The 7,685-nt window shown below is 46.0% G+C and overlaps 1 protein-coding gene and 1 non-coding gene across 7 annotated transcripts in view; both read right to left on the bottom strand.

The window, feature by feature from the left end:
* Positions 1–7,685, bottom strand: part of LOC135099705 (cell surface glycoprotein 1-like) — a 164,103-nt gene that overhangs the window by 126,382 nt on the left and 30,036 nt on the right. For 4 of the 6 annotated variants that reach the window (XM_064002156.1, XM_064002151.1, XM_064002148.1 and 1 more), the window contains exons 1-2: positions 7,408–7,550; positions 353–863 (exon numbers count right to left, since the gene is read on the bottom strand). The gene's annotated coding sequence lies outside the window, so the exon portion shown is untranslated. Of the gene's footprint in view, positions 1–352; positions 864–2,265; positions 2,402–7,407; positions 7,551–7,685 lie in introns of those variants that run through there. The other 2 variants (XM_064002139.1, XM_064002138.1) reach the window with 2 other exon arrangements.
* On the bottom strand, positions 5,908–5,979 carry Trnag-ucc (transfer RNA glycine (anticodon UCC)). Its single transcript has one exon. It is a non-coding gene; the product is annotated as a tRNA-Gly (tRNA).

The following is a 7,685-nucleotide window of genomic DNA, read 5'->3' on the forward strand; positions in this document are numbered from 1 at the left end:
CCTATCGGTAAGTACGTAGGTAGGTAGATGAATAGATAGAAAGACGGAGATAGTGCTGGTGGTAGTAGCGGTGATGGTGATTGAAAATGAGAACTCGGTAATACTTTTTCAGAGCCATCAGCACAATGGGAGGCCTAAGAAGAAGGGCAATGCAACTACCAACATTACAACCGTGCAATAACAACTGTATCAATGTTATAAAAGTGAATCCCTGAACCACATGAACAGCCAGCACCGATTCAATACTCATCTAACTTCCAGCAGCGTGAATCTAAAGTTTCTAAATCCACAAAGCGGGTGTCTATATTACCTTATCAGAACCTCATCCCCCACTCCCCATCACCCCGCTCACCTGTGACACATAGAAAGGGTCGCCGTCCCCCCAGCGACTTGGATGGTGAAAGTGTGGCTGAGGGGGACGTGGACGAAGACGGTGCCTCGGCGGGGCATGGTTAGACAGGGTGGCCAAGGGGCATCACGAAGGAGCCCCGCCACTCACTCCCCGTTCACAGGGTCGTCCAAGGCTTTACCGTCACCACCACTAGTCCAGATCACACTGAATTGATACAGTACATTTTTCTTTTTTTTCTCTCTCTCTCTCTCTCTCTCTCTCTCTCTCTCTCTCTCTCTCTCTCTCTCTCTCTCTCTCTTCACGGAGACACTGATGGAATCACTCGCGCTCGCGTCGGCTTGGTGGGGGAAGGGCGAGGTCGATCCTGTGTGGCGAGGCGGTGCAGGGCAGCTGTGCCACGCCCCAGCAGGCAGGCCCAACCCGAGGCACAGCGATGACCAGTGTTCCTCCACAAGGCAGAACTTAGAGAACTTCTTCCTTATGTGTCGTGTATCTCTCAAATGCCCAGACTCTGTAAAAGAATGGCCACGTAAGCTTAAGAAAACACCGCATTAGACAGAAAGTGTGGTGAATTTAAGCATTTCTACAATACACGAGTACAATGGACCACAGCTCCCCCCGCAGCATACCAACACAGCAGGGACGTCAACGCGACCTACGCAGCACCACACACACTCACTCCATTTTTTTGCGGTGGGGGTCTGAAAAACAAATCTCATTTCCTTCTCTCATTTAGACTCGTGGACGCGCCAAGTCTTGTCCTGAGGGGAAACAAAAACAAGGGCCAATTTGTAAGATGATGAAAAAATCCCGGCAGTTATTTTATTTCGGAAGCCATGCAGTGTTGGCACGGGACTTGCTGAAGAAAAATACGATAAACCGTTGGCGTGAAAATCTTGAAGAAAATACAAACAAGTATAATTTACCGGCTACTTAAAAAGAAAGGGTTTTCATGACCACGCGAGTAATGAAGGTGACGGATGACGGAAAGGTGCTGAGCAAGTAAGCCTGAGTGAGTGAATCAAGGGCATCTCTCTCTATTCCTGCTCTTCTCTATACCTCATCAGCAAGCGAGTGACGCCCCTACAAGGTATAACGTGCCCGTGACAGCTGCTGACTTAACACACACACACACACACACACACACACACACACACACACACACACAACACACACATACACACCCACACCCACACACACACACCGCCCCCGCCTGGCACCGTGCCATCCCTGTGCAGGGTGTCAGGGCAAACATCTCCTGACGTGACTTCACATCCCTTTTCTCCTACATTAGAGTTTTCGTTTTCTTTCCATAACATTATATTTCTTCCCTTTCTTATCCTAATTATCACATCTTTCATCAGTTCTAAATTTATTTATGCATTTTTTTTTATCATATTAATCTTATCACCTTTCAATTTTTCTATCTGTATCATTTCTTTTGTTTCCTTTTCCTTTGGTACTCTCTCTCTCTCTCTCTCTCTCTCTCTCTCTCTCTCTCTCTCTCTCTCTCTCTCTCTCTCTCTCTCTCTCTCTCTCTCTCTCTCTCTCTCTTGAAATGTTGCACGCTTGCTTAGACTGGATCATCAATGGGATAACAGCATACACTAATAACTTTCTAATTTTAATTTGCTAAAATTAAATACAGCAACTTTTCCGGAGTATCACGTTACACAACCGCAAAAATGCACCATAATATACTTCAAGATTCAATTATGATTATTACGCATGAAGCGTTCAGCACCACATCAACATTCAGTTGCACAAAAATACCCGAATAATCAGTAAAGTCATTTTTCCACTTCATCAAGATCCACATCATAATAATAACCAATAAAAAAATATTCCTACCTACATAACCCATCAATATAAGCTGCGACAAAATGCACTGCAAACTTTTAAGCTCTACTTACGAGCAGCAATCTGGTGAGCTGAGCCATCCCGCCCCTTGTCTTGACCTGGCCTGGCCCTCTCAGATCCGGGACGCCCCTCTGCGAGATCTAGTTGCTCTCTGATTTCCCTAGCGCCTAGCTGTTGCCTATATTCCCACCACTGCGCGACGTCTTCGCCCCGAGCCGTTATCATTACCATTATGGCTTATTTTCATAACATTTTCACGTATGATCCACTTCCTTACTCCCTCATAATCTGATACTTGTCATGGACGCTTGGCTCTCCTCTGATATCTATTAGTCACACGCTATCTGTTAGTCAGCTGATCATCATCTGGGTCGTGTTGTTGGTCACGTCGACATCCACGTCTTCGATTCTGGTGTCTTTTAGTCCTGCGATAACTTCAGAGTATAGGAGTTAATTCTAGAATCTCCTCTCTTGTTCCGTCGCTTCTCTTAATCTTGGCATTTACTGTTGTATCTCTTGTTTGCCTTTGTCTTTTGCCGTCTTGTGCTTCTCTATCTTGATTTCTCGCCCTGCTATATATTCTGTTTGTCTTGGTATTTGTTCATGAATCTCTCGTTCGCCTTTGTCTCTTGCCTTCTTCTGCTTCACTGTCTTGCTTCCTCGACCTGCGATATCTTCTCTTCGTCTTGGTGTTTGCCTGTATATCTCATATTCTCCTTTGTCTTTTGCCGTCTTCTGCCTCTCTATTTATTAGGAACTTCTGGACCTGGATATCGTTGTTGTTCTCGGTACCTACTGTTGACTCACCGGCCTGCGATATGTACTGGTAATCTTGCTATTTGCACTTGTATCTCCATTTGAGTGACTGTGTTCTTGCCGACTTCTTCTCACGCTATCTTCTGGTTTCCTGTCTGTTCCCTTCTTTCTTCTGTTATCATGCTTCTCTTTCTACCTGTGCTTCTGTTCACGTGCCTTTTTAGATATTATTCCTATTTTTCTGCTGCTGCGTCATCTCGGGTCAACACATTCTCTCTCTCTCTCTCTCTCTCTCTCTCTCTCTCTCTCTCTCTCTCTCTCTCTCTCTCTCTCTCTCTCTCTCTCTCTCTCTCTCTCTCTGCTGCTGCTGCTGCTGCTGCTTCCGCCTCCTCTCCATTTTTTCTTGTGGCTCACTTACTCCCTCCATTTCATTTCCCCATCTACCCTTCTAATACCTACTAAATCTCCTTGTTTCCATTTTTTTCTTGAGTTAAATTCCCTCCTTCCTCTACCCTTCTACCTCCACCTTCCCTTGTGCACCACCACCACCATCATCACCCGCCCACCCAACCTTTCCTCAACACTCAGCACCACCTACACCCCACCTGTCCTTTCTCTTCTCCCGGGTTGTGTACACCTTCTCTCACGCAGACGCAGGTAAGAATCAAAGTCATGCTCCTCAGGGACGCAGCGGAGGCGGTGAGAAGAAAGAGGAACAACAGCATAAGGGAGGGAAGGAAAGGGTCGCGGTTGGAGGCAAGGAAAGAGAGGTTGTTTGATGGATTGTCAAATACTCTCCTGGCGGCGTCTGTGGTGAAGGGAGAGCAAGGTGAAGGTTTGATGGAGAGGAGAGAGGGTGGGGAAGAAGGTATGAGGAGGGAAGAAGGTTGAAGGGAGGGTAGATTTGAGGAAGTGAAGGGGAAGATAAAGGTTTGAGGGAGGGTAGATTATAGTATGGGAAAGGAGGGTAGATGCAGTTTTGAGGGAATATAATAAAATACAGTAAGGTTTGAGGAAGGGAATAGAGAGTAAAGTCTGAGGGATGTAGATGAAGGTGTGAGGAAGAGATTTGAGGAAGGGAGGGAAGGAAAAGAGGGGAGAAAGGAAGGTGACGTTCTGAGGGAAGTAAGGAAGGAAGGAAGGGAAGGCACAGAGGGTTGCCGGGAGAAGAAAAGAATGATGTCAAGAAAGAGGGAGGAGTGGAGGACTGGGGGAGGGAAGCAAGGTAGGTAAGGAGTGAATGTTGTCAGGTTGCCAGGAGAAACGGATGGAGCTTGTAGAGGAAAGGGAGAGGAAGGTGAAGGTTTGCAGGAGGAAGAAGGGTACGGAAGATAGTGAGGTTTGCTAGAGGATGAAGATGGAGCTTGTAAAGGAAAGAGTAGGAAAAGGAGGGGAAGACTGATAGGTGAAGATCTGAGGGAGAGAGAAGGCACAGTGAGGCTTGAAAGTGGAAACGGGCGAGAAGAGGGAGTAAGATAAGAAAGGGCAGCGAGTTTTCATGGGGGAGGAAAAGAACTGAAATCAAGAAGGAAGAGGGAGAAGGAGTGGTAGGAGTGAATGAAAATGATAATGATAGGATATTTGGGAGAGGTTTGAAAAAGTGTAATGAACGCTATGTCACTTCCACTGATAAAAGATAAGGAAAAGGGGAAGAGAGGAAACGTGTAAATTATGTATGGTGGTAATCTGGAGATGGTAAAAAAAAAAAAAATGGTCTGTCTGAGATAAAAAAAAAAAAAAAAAAGATTTCAGTTGGGGATGTGAGAGAGGATTTGCTACTTCCACACGTCACAGAAAACGGGCAAGAGGATGGAATAAAGTCGAAGGTATGTGTACTGCGCATGCTCAGAGCGTAGAGAATGATGGTCTGCTTGAGGAAGAGGGAAGACTGAAAAAGACGGGAATAAAAATAAATAGCAGATAATTTCCACGGATCAACAAGACTACGAAGTGATGTCATATTGTACAGAATTTAGGACCAAAAATCACTATCAGATACCTACTTCCTCCAGTCACTCCAATCACGTCTCTAGTTCTTGATTTTTGGTGAGTTCTCTATATATAAAACCTGTTCATAAGTCCATACATTGATTTGCATTGGATTCGTAGACATGAATTTCACTGGACTGGGTGACATAAGTTCTTGGATCAATTGTACACACATCAGTTAACAAGGACGCCTGCATCAGATGGCCTTGGTGTGTTGGTGCAGAAACTGATATACGAGTGGGAGAAAAAAAAGAAAGGGAAAAGAAAGAAAAGGAGAGAAAAAAAGAGAAACTGACTCGACATATTTTCCAATTACTTTATTTCACACCAAGAATCAAGAGGATACACGCGGCCTACCAGCATTACTCAGAGCTTAAGCCGCCAGGACAGCAGTGGAACGATGAGAGCCGCAACAGACCAGCTGATAAGGTATTTACGACCATCTTAACAGCTGCTGGGCATTATCAGTGACGCGCCCACCGTGACAGTCACCACCTCACGAAATGGCTAACTAGACGTGATCGTAAGGCAAGTAACCTTCTGCACCGCCACTGTGTTTTGAGCTTTCTATCAATCTAAAGTCCTTTGATCTGCTGGAAACAGTAATGCAACACCTGACAACTGAAGGATTCTTAGATCGGATTCTTAGATCTTAATACTGCAAGAAAGTGATTAACAAAGTGGACGTGATGGTGTCATGCTACTGGACCTTAGACCATGACTGTACTTGTACACCTATACACATCATGAGTAGCGTGCACACTGTTCCACGGAGCTGCCACCCTGATGGCGGCCATGAAGTGAATGCTGCGGTGGCGGAGAAAGGCCCGGCGCTCACACAATTCGTATATTTCGAAGTAAGCTTGAAGTAAAACTGAAAGCAGGTAAATAAATAAACAAATCATGAAGTAAGAAGATAAAGCTAGTGAATACAAAAATTTCATGATCATTGCGATGGCCGGGAATCGAACCCGGGTCAACTGCTTGGAAGGCAGCTATGCTCACCACTATACCACCATCGCGCAAGATTTCACATTGCAATCCTGCGTAATGCTACTTGTAACATTTACCTGGAGCCCTTCACTTTTATTTATTTAATTTCATTTACTAATTTATTAACTGATTGATCGAGTATGTTTTATTTATTATTCTTTTTTATTTTATTATTTTTGATGGGGTAGATATTTCTCGAAGATGAAGATTTGCTATTTCAAGTCACGCATGCATCTAATATGGCGGCGACGTGTACTTAAAATTACTACTACCAGAAAAAGAAGACACGAATTAAAGTCTATTTCGTGCAAAAATCCTGAAAGAAATGTTGCGGTGGGAAGAGACGTGGGGCAAGGTGAAGGTCACAGATGCAAGGCCCTTCAAGTCCCTGCAAGGCGCGGCAGGTGAACGGGGCGACACTCAAGACCCGCAGGGAAGCTTGGGCATGTGATCTCTCAGTACACCATCATAAATCTTGCATCTATATACATCACCACCTCTTCTCTGACTAACACACGTTTCATTCATTACTTCATTACTTGTTACAGGCTGGCTTTCCCTTAATTTTTCTCTCATCTTTTATTTCTTCCTTCCTTCTTAGCTGAAGTTCATTTTCCGTATCTTTCCTTCATCTGTTTCTTATTTTATGTTTATTACGTTATGTGATGTTATCTTCTCACCTTCATTCTCAACTCCCAGGCACCCTGATGATGCGTTACCATTAAATCACTCACTCGCTCGCTCTCTCACTGATTTACTCGCTCTCTCTCCCACTCACTCACTCATTCAATCAACCCCAGTCCTCTTCCTTCATCCTCTTCTCCCCTCACACGACGCAGATTTAGTTCCGAGCCTCCCTTAGTATTTCTTCACCAATGAATCTCCAGCGAGGGAAACAAGATTTTGAGCTTTCTCGCACAACACAAGGCAATTAATATGTTAAGAAACCCATCGTGCGTGTTGCAAGTCGTGAGTCAGCATGAGTTGAGTGGATTGTGTAGTGTGTATGCATTTCAAGGTAAACTGTTGTACATCTCCCCCCCTCCCTCGAGTCTCCTTCCCGCCTCACCTGCCTGCACTCCGCTCTTACTTCACTCATCATCTGGTTAAGCCACCTGTATGTGTGTGTGTGTGTGTGTGTGTGTGTGTGTGTGTGTGTGTGTGTGTGTGTGTGTGTGTGTGTGTGTGTGTGTGTGTGTGTGTGTGTGTGTGTGTGTGTGTGTGTGTGTGTATACTCTCTTCAAGCACTTAACCTTGGGTGCACGCAACACTGCTCCCACCCATGCACGTCTTAAGTAATGAAAATATAGAGTACATGAACATATAAACATTTCCTCTCAGCCCCCCACGAGGCGCTCCGCAGCCCGTTGCCAGACACAGCCAGCCGCTATAGTCACTCTACAGGCCATGCTCACCCTGGCGATGAGACGCTAAAGACTGTCAAAACACACCCTTACTTGCTTCAGCGGGCAGCCACGAGCGTCGCAGCACAGGCACGGCAGAAGGAAAGGAGGGGCGGAGGGGCGGCGAGACACCTCCTCGAAGGAACTGCGTCAGGGCGGTGGCAGAGGTGGAACTGGGGCGCGCGGGTGGGTCGTGCTGTGCTCAGGTGTGCTGGCGAGTGGGAGGAGAGGGGGGCGTGGCTGGCTCAGGTGTGGGGGAGTGCGTCACAACACTTCATGGGGTGATGGGAAGGGAGGGATGGGGAGAGGAGTGCTGGGGATGGATGGACGTG

The sequence above is a fragment of the Scylla paramamosain genome, chromosome 4 (genome assembly GCF_035594125.1).
Source record: "Scylla paramamosain isolate STU-SP2022 chromosome 4, ASM3559412v1, whole genome shotgun sequence".
Classification (NCBI taxonomy): Eukaryota; Metazoa; Arthropoda; class Malacostraca; order Decapoda; family Portunidae; genus Scylla; species Scylla paramamosain.